This window comes from Loxodonta africana, chromosome 22, assembly GCF_030014295.1.
Source record: "Loxodonta africana isolate mLoxAfr1 chromosome 22, mLoxAfr1.hap2, whole genome shotgun sequence".
In the NCBI taxonomy this organism is placed as follows: domain Eukaryota; kingdom Metazoa; phylum Chordata; class Mammalia; order Proboscidea; family Elephantidae; genus Loxodonta; species Loxodonta africana.
This window is the reverse complement of record NC_087363.1, coordinates 23,030,250-23,046,797: the sequence shown is the minus strand read 5'-3', so window position 1 is coordinate 23,046,797 and position 16,548 is coordinate 23,030,250. Positions and strand designations below refer to the sequence as shown.

Sequence of the window (16,548 nt, the reverse complement as noted above, 5' to 3'; positions counted from 1 at the left end):
TTCCAAAGATTTAGTCCATCTGATTCCTGTGTATTCCATCTGGTGAGGTCCATGTGTATAGTCGCCGTTTATGTTGGTGAAAGAAGGTATTTGCAATGACGAACTCGTTGGTCTTGCAAAATTCTATCATGTGATCTCCGGCATCATTCCTATCCCCAAGGCCATATATTCCAACTACCAATCCCTCTTCTTTGTTTCTAACTTTCAAATGCCAATCACCAGTAATTAACAATGCATCCTGATTGCATGTTCAATCATTTCGAGCTACAGAAGTTGGTAAAAATCTTCAGTTTCTTCACCTTTGGCTTTAGTGGTTAGTATGTACATTAGAATAAAAGTCGAATTAACTAGTTTTCCTTGTAGGCGTATGGATATTATCCTATTACTGACAGCGTTATACTTCAGGATAGATCTTGAAATGTTTTTTTGATGATGAATGCAACACCACTCCTCTTCAAGCTGTCATTCCCGGCATAGTAGACCATATGACTGTCCGATTCAAAATGGCCAAGACCAGTCCATTTTAGCTCACTAATGCCAGGATATCGATCTTTACGCCTTCCATTTCATTTTTGCCGATGCCCAATTTTCCTAGATCCATAGTTCATACATTCCAGGTTCCCATTATTAATGGATGTTTGCAACTGTTTCTTCTCATTTTGAGTTGTGCCACATCAGCAAATGAAAGTCCCAAAAGCTTGACTCCATTCACATCATTAAAGTTGACTCTACTTTGAGGAGGCAGCTCTTCCCCAGGATTCTTTTGAGTGCCTTCCAGCCTGAGGGCTCATCTTCTGGCACTATATTACACAATGTTCCACTACTATTCATAAGCTTTTTACTGGCTTATTCTTTTCAGAAGTAGACTGCCAGGTCCTTCTTCCTAGTCTGTCTTAGTCTGGAAGCTCAGCCGAAACCTGTCCACCATGAGTGACCCTGCTGGTTTCTGAATACCAGTGGCATAGCTTTCAGCATCACAGCAACACACAACCCCCCAGAGTACAACAAACTGACAGACACACTGGAGCATCCCATTATAGCTCAACTAAAAAAGCAGCTGAGCACAGGGCAGGCAAGCTGACAGGCCTGAGGCAGAGGTGAACACACCCTAAGACAACTGGGAAACCAGTGTGGAAACATCCCTACTTGAGGTTTTCCTTTATGCTAACATCTTTTGAATAGCATCTACTCTATCTCTCTACAGAACAGAAACAAAAGAACAATAATTTTGTCACTAGCACTAATTTCAATTAGCTGTAACACTGGGTTTACAACTAGCAATCATTTCAGGTATAAATCTGCTAACTTGTACTACGATAGTCCTACTATTACAGAGGTAAAACCTGGAAATAAAGTCCCATACCTAAGAGAAGCTAAGCCAAAGATCTGTCTACAGCAGTAACCTTTCCAGGTTATCTAAGGGGCTCATTTCGAACTCCCCATCAAAGACGATTACTAGTTTAAAGCAAGAAAAATCTCCAGAGTAAGAAATTATGCAACCATGAAAAAGCTCCTGTTTTTCCTGTGGTGTCTCAATGACACCACAAAAGTGTTAGGATTCCAAAAGTGTTTTAAATCATTGAATACTGTGCTATTTCAAAAGAGGTACCAAGAGGCAACATACACCTAAAAATCAGATATGGCTACAATCCAAAGGACTCCTCCTTTAGGGGTGAAATTACACACTTAAACGTCTTGATGCTATGCTACTCTACAGATTATCTAAAAATATAATCTAAAAAATAAAAATATAATCTAAGATTAAATTTCTCAGACATAAGAAAACCAAAGACACAAAGGAAAGATTAGTCCAAAGGACTAATGGACCACAACTACCACAGCCTCCACCGGATTGAATCTAGCACAAACAGATGGTGTCCGGCTACCACCACTGACTACTCTGACAGGAATTACAATAAAGAGTCATGGACATAGTGGGAGGAACTCTGGTGGCACAGTGGTCAAGAGCTACAGCTGCTAACCAAAAGATTAGCGGTTTAAATCCCCCAGCCACTCCTTGGAAACTCTATGGGGCAGTTCTACTCTGTCCAATAAGGTCACTATGAGTCAGAATCGATTCAATGGCAATGGTTTTTTTTTTTTTTTTTTTTCAACAGAGCGGGAGAAAAATGTAGAACAAAATTCAAACTCACTAAAAAAAGACCAGACTTACTGGTCTGACTGGAAAAACCCTGAGAGTACGGCCCCCAGACATCCTTTTAACTCAGTACTGAAGTCATTCCTGATGTTCACCCTTCGCCCAAAGATCAGACAGGCCTATAAAACAAACTATGAGTCGGAACCGACTCGAAGGCAATGGGTATAAAACAAATAATAATAACACAGTTCACCCACGTATACGAGACTAGATAGGCACACCAGCCCAAACGCAAAGACAAGAAGGCAGGAAGGGACAGACATGTTGGACTAATGGAAATGGGGAATCTGAAGTCAAGAAGGGGAGAGTGTTGACACATCATGGGGTTGGCAACCAATGTCACAAAACAATGTGTATTAATTGTTTAATGAGAAACTAATTTGCACTGTAAACGTTCACCTAAAGCGGACACAAAAGTTTTAAAAAAATTCCTCAGACATGGACACTGAATGGTATTCAGATGTAACTGGGAGGTACGGGAAAGTGTCCACCACAAAATATAGCTCTGGTGAATTTTGTTCTTTTGGGATAACCTACTGCTACCCCTACTTACGGGCTGGGGCCAGCTCAGGTTCTCTCCTCCAAGGACCATGATCCTGGCATCCTATGTTCCTGTCCTCCTACGGAAACTCTCCCCTTCAAGGCACACAAAGCATAATTCCTTAGACATTCAGAAAGCCATGCAAGGAAACTTCAAAGCACAAACTCTATAGAAATTCCCTCCTTTTAGACATCACGCACTCCTGGAAGCCATACAACGACCATCTAAACATCCATCATGTGGATAAAGACTTTATTAGAGGGTACCAAGAAGCAGATTGGCAACATACAAATTGGTGGAAACCACATGCAAAACCTATAAACAGAATAAGTGATTAAGTGGTTTAATGCCTCCCAAAATATGACAGAGCTTGACTGCTTCAAGCAGATTAGATTCCAGCTGTCTTTTACCCTACAGTAAAATACCAGAATTACTATTTTTAAACACCTTTAAACTTAGAAAAGCACTTCTATCTCATGGCCACCCCTTAGTTCCAGATAGACAGAGACCGTCTTTCACCTACACAAAGGCATCAACAACTTCCTGACTTTGAAAAGTGGAGGGACAGCTCCAAAGATACCTTAGTGCTTAATAAAAAAAGGTTCCAAACCTCTCTGCTCTCAGCTTCTTTTCCTGATCCTTGTTATGACATCAGGATCTGAAAAGCCTAAACATGTAAAGCTCTCAGAAATCTGGGAGTCATAAACAATGTGAAAAAACTGAAGAGTAGACCTCACTCTGGAAGCAAGCATCAATCCCACGGTTAACAAGTTATGTATTCTTCAGTACACCAGTTCAGCTATTTTCCCATCAATAAGTTAGATTTGAGACTACTTGTCCTACTTAATTCTCAGGGTAAGATAATACATGTGAAAACACTTTAAAAGTATCTGCTATACTGATGTAGCTAAAGCAACAAGAAACTTAATAGCTTTAAAAGTATTAGGAAAAAAGAGAACAAAATAAATGACCTAAGGCTCTCCTTAAGAAGCCAGAAAAAGACCAAAGTAAACCCAAAGTAAGTAAACCAAACCAAAACCAAACCTAGTGCCGTGGAGTCGATTCCGACTCATAGCGAGCCCACAGGACAGAGCAGAACTGCTCCGTAGAGTTTCCAAGGAGCCCCTGGAAGATTCAAACTGCCAACCTTTTGGTTAGCAGCCGTAGCACTTAACCACTACGCCACCAGGGTTTAAAGTAAGTAAAAGGAAGAAAATAATAAACATACGGGCAGAACTCAGTAAGATAGAAAAATAGAGAAAATTAACAAAGCCAAAAGTTGGTCTTTTGCAAAGAGCAATAAAATTGATAAGCCCCTAGAGAAACTGATGATAAAAAGAGAAAACGCAAGTTGCCAATACCGGGAATAAAGGAACATCACTACAGATCCTATAGGCATTAAAAGAATAATATGGGAATAGCACATACAATTTTATGCCAATAAATTCAACAACTTAAAGAAAATGGATAAATTTCTCAAAAAATACAACTTAACAAAACTGACACAAGATTAAATATAAAATCTGAATAGCCCTGTATCTATTAAGAAAATTGAATTTGTTATTTACAAAAACCTTTCCACAAGGAAAACTCCAGGCTCAGATGCTTTTACTAGTGAATTCAAACATCCACTAAATCCAAACACTTAAGGAAGAAAATTCACCAATCTTACACAAACTCTTCCAAAAAACTAAGAGACTACTCTCTATGTTCTTGTTCTATGAGTCAGTTAGTAAAACCTTAAAAAAAATGGGGAGGGGGGCCTCATAAAATACAGAATATGCTGCCTGAAAAAAATCATATATATAAGACCAACTGGTCAAAAATCACTCTAAAGCCACCGGTATTCTAGGGAAACCAGAATACCAGATGTGCTACAACCAGAACTGAATGAATGACACATTGTAAAAAATGCAACCAATGTAACTAAATCATTTGTGTAGAAATTGTTAAATAGGAACCTAATCTGCTGTGAAAACTTTCACCTTAAACACAAAATTATTTTTAAAAAATTACAGACAAATATCCCTCATGAACATACACAAAAAACTCTTAACAAAATTTTACCTAACCAAATTCAACGATAGGTAAAAAGAGTAATACACCATGGCAAAGCAAGGTTTATCCTAGGGATGCAAGACTGATTAAACATATAAAAAAATCAATGTAATTCACCATGTTAACAGAATAAAAAAGAAAAACCATATCATCATCTCAATACAAAAAGAAAAACCTTGACAAAACTCAACATTCATTTATGACTAAAAACTCTCAATGAACTAGAAATAGAAGGAAGTTTCCTCATCTGATAAAGAGCATTTATGAAAAACCTATAGCTAACATTGTACTCAATTTAAAAATTTGAACATTTCCTCCATATAGTAAAAAATACTATTTCTATTAAATATTGCATACTAGCCAGTACAGTAGCCAAGAAAGAGAAATAAAAGGCATAAAAAGGAAAGGAAGAAATAAAACTTTCTCTATTCATAAGTGAGAAGATTGTTTACATAGAAAATCCTTTTAGGAAACTACAAAACAACTTCTAGAAGTAATAAGTAAATTTAGCAAGGTCACAGGATACAAGGTCAATATATAAAAATCAATTATATCTTTATATACTAGCAGCAAACAACCAGAAAACGAAATTTAAAAAACAAAAACAGTTCCACTTAGGATAACATCAAATATCTTGGAATAAACTTAACAAAATAAGTGAAAGACCTTTACATTGAAAACTGCAAAACTATGCAGAGAGAAATTAAAGACCTAAATAAATAGATATAACATGTATATGGATTAGAAAACTCAGTATTGTTAAGATGTCAATTCTCCCCAAATGAATCTATAGATTCAATGGAATCCCAATCACAATGCCAGCAGACTTTTTTGTACAAATTGACAAACTTAATCTAAAATTTACATGGAAATACAGAGCCTAGAATGCCCAAATCAATCTTGATAAAGAATGAAGTTAGACAACTTATACTGCCTGACTTGAAGACTCACTATAAAGCTACAACAGTGTGATACTGGCATACTGACAAATAGACCATATGAAACAGAATAGAGATCCCAGAAATAGGTCCATAGTTATATAGTTCATTGGTTTTTTTACAAAAGTGCCAAAGCAAACAAATGAGGAGGAAAAGTGGTGGTGGTTTTAAAATACATCAAATATTTCCATATTCCTCCCTCCAAAGGCAGAGCCCTTCCCTCTCCTTGAGAATGAGCTGGACTTAGTGACTCAATTCTAATGAATGGAATGTGGCAGAAGTGACACTGTGTGACTAGGTCATAAAAGGCATCGTGACTTCTTCCTTGCTTCATCTTTGATCATTTGTTCTGGGGAGATAGCTGTATGCCATGGGGTGCTCAGAGAGCATTGTAGAGAGGCTCAAATGTTAAGGAACTGAGGCCTCCTTTCATGCAATGAAATATTAAAACTACACAGCAATAAAAAAGGAATGAACTACTAATACCAGCAATCCCAGACACCCAGTGCCATCGAGTCAATCCCAACTCATAGCGACCCTATAGGACAGAGTAGAACTGCCCCATAGAGTTTCCGAGGAGCGCCTGGCAGATTCGAACTGCCAATCCTTTGGTTAGCAGCTGTAGCACTTAACCACTATGCCACCAGGGTTTCCATACCAGCAGTAAAAAAAAAAAAAAAAAAAATTTTTTTTCAATAGCATGAATAAATCCCCAAAACATCATACTATATGAAAGAAACCTTACACAAGAGTGCATATTGTACGATTCCATGTATATAAAAGTTTTAGAACAAACCAAACTCATCTATAATAAAAAAAAAAAATAAGAGCAGTGGGTGCCTCTGGCATAGCAGTTTAAATTAATTCCTATATTAAAGAAATATTTAAAATATAAAATGGTAGTAACCAAGAGTATCCTGTTGAGAAAAAAAATACTAGGTTATTAATGAAAAAAAAACTATTAATGAGTTTTTCCTATAACTCTGCATAATAGCAGTTGTGTCAATTGTCAATGTATTGCCTCTCAGTGCAAATCCACTCTTCATTGCCTGCTCTGTAAAAATGGAGATGGGCCTATTAAAAATTTTTCCTTTGCCAACAGGCATGATACTAAGCTTAGTCGGTAGAGGGCACTGGAGAGACATTACGAAAGGAAGGGGCTTCTTTTCCTGGTTCCAGTATGCTCCTCTCACACTCACCTCCCTCCCTGCCCCCATCCCACAAAATCAGCTTCCCCAAGTGCCCAGCCTCTGCTGGGTGCCTGAGTCCCAAAGTGTACAGTCATCAGCAGCATCCAGCAGCCAATGGCCTCCTCTAACACCCACCCTCAAGAGGTTTCTTGGCAGAGTGCTTGAGGTAAGACACCTCCCTTCAAACGGATTTCTCTAATATCCTAAAACCCAATGCAGACTAGTTGATTCTGACTCACACCGGCCCTACAGGACAGAGTAAAACTGCTTCATAGGGTTTCCGAGGCTGCAATCTTTATGGAAGCAGACTATCACATCTTTCTCCCGCAGAGCAGCTGGTGGGTTCAAACCACCGACATTTCGGTTAGCAGCCAAGCATTTAACGACTGCACCACCAGGGCTCCTTCTCTAACATTCTAGATGGTGGGTTTCCAGCATGTTGTGCCAACATGGCATCACAGTGAACTTCTCTGTCATCCACTTAGGCATGGCCACTCAGCCCTGGGAAGGTGACTTCCTTGAACATGCTATCTCAGACCTAGGCATATTGGCCGCTCCCACGTTTTGCTATTCCTATATTCTTCAGAGTTTTCTCTACTTCCTAGCCAATCCCTCATTACTTCAATGCCCTGTAACAGTTAATAATTCTTTATATTAAACTTTACCTGTTCAAATTTACTATGCAGTTTCCGTCTCCTGAATGGACCTTGACAGTTGTTTCAATGAGTTGAAAATCCTAAGTAGCATAAACCAAAAATGAGAAATTTTATTAACTACATAAAATCCATATACTTTACTTTATTCATAATTCTTATCAATGGAAAGTAATACAACACTATAATCAGCTAAGCTAATATATTTTAAGAGTTAAAAAAAAAAAAAAAAAGAGTTCAAGCAGCCCTACCTGTTACACTCTGCTTCATAAAGTTACTCAAGATTACTATTCGGCTCATTGAGACCAAGGTCAGTATTTTCTTTGAAGACAATCATCAAATATTGAACACAAGCATATATTTTATTATACAGCTTCCCAAAGAGAGAAGAAACTTTTTAGCAGTCATTATAATATTTCCTATGCTAATGAAATCATTTTAATTTTTGCTGCATTGGTTCCCTGCAGGACATCAACAACAGTGAGCCAAAGCAGCCTATGCATTTCCTGTGTGCGTCTGAAATATCCAGTGTGCTGCTTGGCCCTGACTCATACAACATCCTACATTTGAGCTGATGTCTTTATAAGTAAGTTTGAAAATACTCTCGACCAAACCAGTTGTGTCCAAATAGCAACTATAAAGTCTCCAAATCAATCAGGGACCATTAAAATAAAATCTGAAAAAAACTTTAAGTATTTGTTTAATTGAGTACATATTGATAATCTATGATAAGTCAGACACTATACAAACAAATACTGTACTAAGACAAACACAGTTCCTGCCCTCAGAGTACTGAAAGTGAGGACTGAGGGCAGGCAGAGATGAGAGGTGATTAAGCAATTTTAATACAGTAAGACAAATATTACAACAAGGAAGGTACTGTGTGAACACTGGGAATGATCATTAACCAAGACAGAGAGTAGGGGTCAGAGAAGGCTTCTTGGTATGGCATCTAAACTGAGATCTGAAAGACAGATAGAGTGAGACAGGGAGAGAAGGGAAAGGGGAGCATGAAAATAAGACCCAGAAAAAAAAAAAAAAAAGACGAGCAGAGAAGAGAAAACCCCCTTCCTGACTTTTATGGTTTATTAGTCAAATGAAAAATTACAGAACCAATTATCTGAACTTTTTTCTCAAAAAGAATTTTATCTTAATCTCGGTTTTATGAGGACTAGAAAAAAACTTGCTCTATTCAATGGGTATGACCCTAACTATAGCATCACTGTCTGTCAGCTTATGGTACTGTGGTTAGCTTGTATGTTGCTGTGATGCTGGAAGCGATGCTGTCAGTATTTCAAATACCAGCAGGTCACCCATGCTGGGCAGACTTCAGCAGAGCTTCCAGAATAGAAAGAAAAGCCTGGTGATCTACTTCTAAAAATCAGCCAATGAAAAATCTTATGGATCACGACAGAACATTGTCTGACTCGCTTGCTTTGGACGCATCATCAGGAGGAATCATGTTTGGTGAAATAGAAGGCCAGCAAGGGCAAGGGAGATCCTCCGTGAGATGGACTGGCACAACAGCCACAATCACGGACTGAAACATGCTGGTGATCCTGAGGATGACGCTGGACTGGGCAATATTTCCTTCTGTTGCACATAGGGTTACCGTGAGTTGGAGCCAACTCAACAGCAGCTCTGTCTACATAGTCTTATATGTGAGAAGATGAAATTCTTAAAGGAGAGTTGCTTTTTATGCATTTTTACCACCTCTAAGTATTTTTACCTAAATCTCAGATCCCTGATTCTTGATAAAATTTTACCATGCAGAAGTTTTACAAACATAGGCCCTCACAGCTCACATGGGCCAGTATTTCAACAAGGGCCAAAGAACGGCAATAAGGCACTCAACTGCACAGATTACATTTTTCCAGGTAAAATGATTACCTACTCACCAAAAAATAAATAAATAAAATCAAACCCATAGCTGTCAAGTCAACTCCAACTCACAGCAACCCTACAGGACGGAGGAGAACGGCCCCACAGGGTTTCCAAAGAACAGCTGGTGGATTAGGACTGCCCACCTTTTTGTCTGGCAGCTGATCTCTCAGCCATCGTGCCACCAGGGCCCCACAGACAGCCCTTTTTCCCAGGTATCACTCCAGGCTGTAAAGCTGTTTAAGAGGAAAAGAGAAGCTGCCTACAGTTAAATAGATGTGGAAGCTAAAGTACAAAGAAGATAAGCAGATGAAAGCTAAAGTGAAAAAAGGAGAAAGCTGCATTTGGACCATCTTATAACAGCTTCTGAATCTAAATGCCCATCTGATGTCATAACAAATATGAAATGCCATGTTACTCTTCTTTAAAGAGAGTTTTTCATCCTAAGGAAAATGCAAGCAACAAAATCTTTTTGTATATAAAACAAATTATTTAAAAAGTTCTATTTTACCTAGGTAGTGAAAACCTTATGGAGCACAATTCTACCCCGAAACACGTGTGTTGCCCTGATTTGGAATCAACTCAATTGCAATGAGCTTTTTTTTTTTTTATTTTAGCAATTACAAATGTGCATAAATGCACAAAAACCATCAAATTTTATGCATTTTAAATACATTTCATGTATTTATATATGTATTTTATACATCAATAAAAGTTATTAAAGAGGAAAAGTAAAATTTAACAGGGCAAAGTAATCACTGGAGGGGGAAAAACATATACATCTATGCCTAAACCAACCCTGAAAGGCAGAGCCCGTCTATCGTAACAAGGCACATGCTTTGTCTGAGCACTGATACTCACTGGCTGTGAGTCATGAACAGCTTATTCTCATTTTCCTCAAATGTAAAATAGATGTACTAGTACTTGGCTCATTAAACTAAAAAATCAGCTGCTGTCAAGTCGACTCCGACTCAGGGGAAGCCCAGGTGTGTCAACAGTAGAACTGTGCCCCATGGGGTTCTCAGTGGTTGATTTTTTAGAAGTAAATCTCCAGGCCTTTCTTCCAAGGCACCTCTGGGTGGACTCAAACTTCATCCTTTCAGTTAGCAGTAGAACACATTAACCATTTATACTACCCCGGGACTCCACTTGTCTCACAGGGCTGCTGAAAAAGAAATTACAGTAAAACTACCTCTGTTTGCAAATGAATCTATTTAAAAAAACTGTTAAGAGCTAACAAATTCAGCAAAGTAAAGGGATACAAAATCAACACACAAAAATCAATCGTATTTCTCTACAAGCTAGCAACAAAAAATCTGAAAAGCAAATTAAGAAAAAATTCCATTTATAATAGCATCCTAAAGAATAAAACAGGAATAAATCTGAGGAGGAGCAAGACTCGCACACTGAAACTACGAAACAATGCTGAAAGTTTTAAAGAAGACTTAAATAAATGGAAAGACATGCTATGTTTATAAATTAGAAAACTTAATATGGTTAAGATGAAATACTACCCAAAGTGATATACCCAAACAGATTCAATGCAATCCCTATCAAAATCTCAACAGTGCTTTTAGTAGAAATGGAAAAATCCATCCTAAAATTCACATGAATTTCAAACTAAGGAATCTTACAAAAGAATAAAGCTGAAGGACTCATACTTCCCAATTTCAAAACTTACTACAAAGCTACGTATTCAAAACAGTATAATACTGCCATGTGCACAGACACATAGACCAATGGAATAGAAGAGAGCCCAGAAATAAACCTACGCATATATGGTCGATTGGTTTTTTAAATTTATTTATTTATTCATTGTGCTTGAGGTGAAAATTTACAAGTCAGTCTCTCATAAAGTTATACACACCTTGCTATGTGCTCCTAGCTGCTCTCCTCCTAATGAGACAACACATTCCTTCTCTCCACCCTGTATTCCCTATGTCCATTCAACCAGCTGTGTCCCCCTCTTCCTTCTCGTGTCTCCACCAGACAGGAGTTGCCCACATAGTCTCATATGTCTACTTCAGCCAAGAAGCTCAATCCTCACCAGTATCACTGTCTCACAGTCCAGTCCAATCCCTGTCTGGAGAGTCGGCTTCGGGAATGGTTCCAATCTTGGGCTAACAAAGGGTCCAGGAACCATGACCATCAGGGTTCCTCCAGTCTCAGTCAGACCATTAAGCCTGGTCTTTTCACGAGAATTTGAAATCTGCACCCCACTGTTCTCCTGCTCCATCAGGGATTCTCTGTTGTGTTCCCTGTCAGGGCAGCGATTGGTGATAGCAGGGCACCATCTAGTTCTTTCAGTCTCTGGCTGATGGAGTCTCTGGTTTATGTGCCCCTTTCTGTCTCTTGGGCTCATCTTTACAATGTCTTTTGGTGTCTTCATTTTCCTTTGCTCCAGGTAGGTTGAGACCAGGTCAATTGATTTTTGACAAGGGTGCCAAGATCATTCAATGGGAGAAGAAGAGTCCTTTCAACAAACAGTGCTGGGAAAACTGGATATCCACATGCAAAAAGAATGAAGTTGAATCCTTATCTTAGACCATATACAAAAATTAATTCAAAATAGATCAAAGACCTAAATTTGAGAGCTAGAACTGTAAAACTTTTGTAGAAAACACAGGGACAAATCTTCATGAGCCTGGATTTGGAAATGATTTCTAAAATATAACACCAAAAACACAGGTAACAACAACAATAAAAACAGATAATATGGGCTTTACCAAAATTTAAAACTTGTGTGCATCAAAGGACACTATCAAGAGAGTGAAAAGACAACCCACTGAATGGGAGCAAATATTTGCAAATTATACATCTGATAAGGATCTACTATCCAGACTATATAAAAAATACCAAGAACTCAACAGCAAAAAGACAGACGACCCAATTAAAAAATACGCCAAGTAAATAAATGAACAAAAGACTTCAATAGACGTATCTCCAAATGGCCAATAAGAACATGGAACGGTACCACTTCACATCTACCAGGATGGTGATTTTAAGACATAAAAAATAAAAAAATAAAACAGAAAATAACAAGTGTTGGATAGGATGCAGAGAAAATGGAATCCTCATACACTGCTAGTAAAAAAAAAAAAAAAATTTATTATTATAATTTTTTTAAATGGTGTAGCCGTTATGGAATACAGTTTGGTGGTTCCTCAAAAAGTTTAACACCAAACTACCAAACGACCCAGCGATCCTGATCCTAGGTATATATCCAAAAGAACTGAAGGCTGGAAGGCTAGCAGAAACTTGTACACCAGTGTTCACTGCAGCACTGTTCACAATAGCCAAAAGGTGGAAACAACCCAACTGTCCATCAACAGACGAACAGAGAAACATAATGTAGTACATATATAAAACAGAATACTACTCAGCCATAAAGAGAAATGAAGTCCTGACATGCTACAACATGGATGAACCTTGAAAACATTATGCTGAGTGAAACAAGTCAGTCACAAAAGGACAAATAGTATATAATCCTACTCATATTAACTACCTAAAAATAAAAAGACTACCTACAGACTGGGAAAAAGTTTTTAGCTATGACATTTCTGATCAGCGCCTGATCTCTAAAACCTACATGATTCTGCTAAAACTCAACCACAAAAAGACATATAACTCAATTAAAAAATGGGCAAAGGATATGAACAGGTACTTCACTGAAGAAGACATTCAGGTAGCTAACAGATACATGAGGAAATGCTCACTATCATCAGCCATTAGAGAAATGCACATCAAAACTACAATGAGATTCCATCTCAGTCCAACAAGGCTGGCATTAATCCAAAAAACACAGAATAATAAATGTTGGAAAGGTTGTGGAGAGACTGCAACACTGCTGGGGGGAAAGTAAAACAGTACAACCACTTTGGAACTCGATTTGGCACTTCCTTAAAAAACTAGAAATAGGAAAATGAAGAACACCAAGGCCACACGACAACTAAGAGCCCAAGAGACAGAAAGGGCCACATGAACCAGAGACCTACATCATCCTGAGACCAGAAGAACTAGTGTTGGTGCCCGGCCACAATCGAAGACTGCCCTGACAGGGAGCACAGCAGAGGACCCCTGAGGGAGCAGGAGATTAGTGGGATACAGACCCCAAATTCTCATAAAAAGACCAAACTTAACGGTCTGACTGAGACTAGAGGAATCCCGGCGGCCATGCTCCCCAGACCTTCTGTTGGCACAGGACAGGAACCATCCCTGAAGACAACTCATCAGACATGAAAGGGACTGGTCAGCGGGTGGGAGAGAGACGCTGATGAAGAATGAGCTAATTATATCAGGTGGACACTTGAGATTGTGTTGGCAGCTCTTGTCTGGAGGGGGGATGGGAGGATAGAGAGAGAGGGAAGCAGGCAAAATTGTCAAGAAAGGAGAGACTGAAAGGGCTGACTCAAGAGGGGGAGAGCAAGTGGGAGTAGGGAGTGAGATGTATGTAAACTTATATGTGACAGACTGATTGGATTTGTAAACGTTCACTTGAAGCTTAATAAAAGTTATTAAAAAAAAAAAAAACTAGAAATAGAACTACCATACAATCCAGCAATCCCACTCCTTGGAATATATCCTAGAGAAATAAGAACCTTTACACAAACAGATATATGCACACCCATGTTCACTGCAGCACTGTTTACAATAGCAAAAAGTTGGAAGCAACCAAGGTGCCTATCAACGGATGAATGGATAAATTATGGTATATTCACACAATGGAATGCTACACATCGATAATGAACAATGATGAATCCGTGAAACATTTCGTAACATGGAGAAATCTGGAAGACGTTATGCTGAGTGAAATCAGTCAGTTGCAAAAGGACAAATACTATGTAAGACCACTACAATAAGAACTCAAGAAACAGTTTAAACAGAGAAGAAAATATTCTTTGATGGTTATGAGGGGGGGAGGGAGGGAGGGAAGGAGAACACTATCCACTAATTAGTAGATAGGTTTTATTTTAGGTGAAGGGAAAGACAATACACAATACAGGAGAGGTCAACACAACTGGACTAAACCAAGAGCAAAGAAGTTTCCTGAATAAACTGAATGCTTCAAAGGCCAGCGTAGCAGGGGCGCGGGTCTGAGGACCATGGTTTCAGGCGACACCTCAGTCAGTTGGCATAATGAAATCTATTAAGAAAACATTCTGCATCCCACTTTGGAGACTGGCATCTGGGGTCTTAAACGCTAGCAAGCACCCATCTGAGATACATCAATTTGTCTCAACCCACCTGGAACAAGGAAGAATAAAGAACACCAAAGACACAAGGTAATTATGAGCCTAAGAGACAGAAAAGACCACATAAACCAGAGACTACATCAGCCTGAGACTGGAACAACTAGATCGTGCCCAGTCACAACCGATGACTGCCCTGACAAGGAACACAACAGAGAACCCCCGAGGGAGCAGGAGAGCAGTGGGATGCAGACCCCAAATTCTCGTAAAAACACCAGACTTAATGGTCAGACTGGGACTAGAAGGACCCCAGAGGCCATGGTCCCCAGCCCTTCTGTCAGCCCAAGACAGGAACCATTCCCAAAGCCAACTCTTCAGACAGGGATTGGACTGGAATATGGGATAGAAAATGATACTGGTGAAGAACAAGCTTCTTGGATCAAGTAGATCTATGAGACTGTGTTGGCATCTCCTGTCTGGAGGGGAGATGAGAGGGCAGAGGCTGCCAGAAGCTACCTGAATGGACACAAGGAGAGAGAATAGAGGGAAAAACTGTGCTATCTCATTAGAGGGAGAGCAATTAGGAGTGTACAGCAAGGTGTATGTAAATTTTTGTATGAGAGACTGGCCTGATTTGTAAACTTTCACTTAAAGCACAATAAAAATTAATTAAAAAAAAAACTACCTAGAACAGCAAATGTATAAAGACCAAAATTTATTAGTGGTTACCAGGGGAAGTCCTTGCTTAGAGGGCATCGAGTTTCTCTTAATGGCAGTAGAATAATTTAGAAATGGATGGTGGTAATGGTCCCCCAACATGATGAATATAATCAAGATCACTGAATTGTATGTGTAAAAAAATGGTGAACTGGCAAATGTTTTGTTATATATATTTTTACCAAAATACGATAATTTAAAAATTTGTTAAAATGGCAAATTTTGTATTACAAAAAATACAGTAAACTATAAATAAACTGGACATTTTTAAATTCATCTTAAATCTTCACCCAAGGAGATACAAGCTTACAGACACAAAAGGCTATGTACATAATGTAGATAGCAAAAAAAAAAAAGTCATCTTATCCACTCCATAAGAATGAATTTAATTCTGTAAGAGATTTGGGAAGCTTTAAAGAAGATTTCTAATAACGAAGTCTTGGCTACAAAGAAACTAGTCACTGAATACTGGCCCAAGAAGTCAGTGGTGAAAAGAACACACTATCCCCAACTGAGATATGCATAACAGGCAACCTTTGGAGAGGAAGATTTAAAGGATGAATCTCATCACCAAAAGCACCGCCAGCTACTCCCAGAGAGTAAAATCTAGACCACTTAGCTGGAAACCTCTGGTTGATATTAGTTCTTAAATCCCACACATGGATAGATATCAGACAAGGACGCCTTAAGTTCCAAAAATTAATTCACACATAATTCTTTAAAATAGCAAAATACGTGCCAGATGACCAAGAGGTTAAAGAGGCAGTGCCCGCTGTGGCAACTGGACCAGGACACTTACAAAGGCACAAATCACCAAGGCCAGACTCCACAGAGAGATTAAGGATGAATTTCGTGATCCTTGTGGATGACCAAGTACCCACCTGGCCTATATTAACAGAAACCTATAAACGTGACAAGTAGTGAAGCAAGTTCTGAAGCAACTGTTGTCGCATCGTTAGGTGCTGCAGAGCCAGCTCCAGCTCATGGTGACGCTATGTGTAACAGAAGGAAACGGTGACCCATCCCGTGCCATTATCACAATCGTCGGCATGTTTCAGCCCACTGCTGCAGCCACGGTGTCAATCCATCCAGCTGATGGTCTTATTCTTTTTCGCTGACCCTCTAGTTTGCCAAGCATGATATCCTCCTCCAGGGACTGGTCCCTCCTGATAACACGTCCAAAGTACGTGAGAGGAAGTCTCAGCACCTCTCTTCTAAGAGGC

General features: G+C 39.0%; 1 protein-coding gene across 5 annotated transcripts in view; it reads right to left on the bottom strand.

Annotated features, from left to right (window-relative positions):
- CDHR4 (cadherin related family member 4) overlaps positions 1–16,548 on the bottom strand; it is a 52,629-nt gene that overhangs the window by 17,149 nt on the left and 18,932 nt on the right. For all 5 annotated transcript variants that reach the window (XM_064274513.1, XM_064274515.1, XM_064274514.1 and 2 more), the window contains one exon: positions 7,551–7,621. The gene's annotated coding sequence lies outside the window, so the exon portion shown is untranslated. The remainder of the gene's footprint in view (positions 1–7,550; positions 7,622–16,548) is intronic.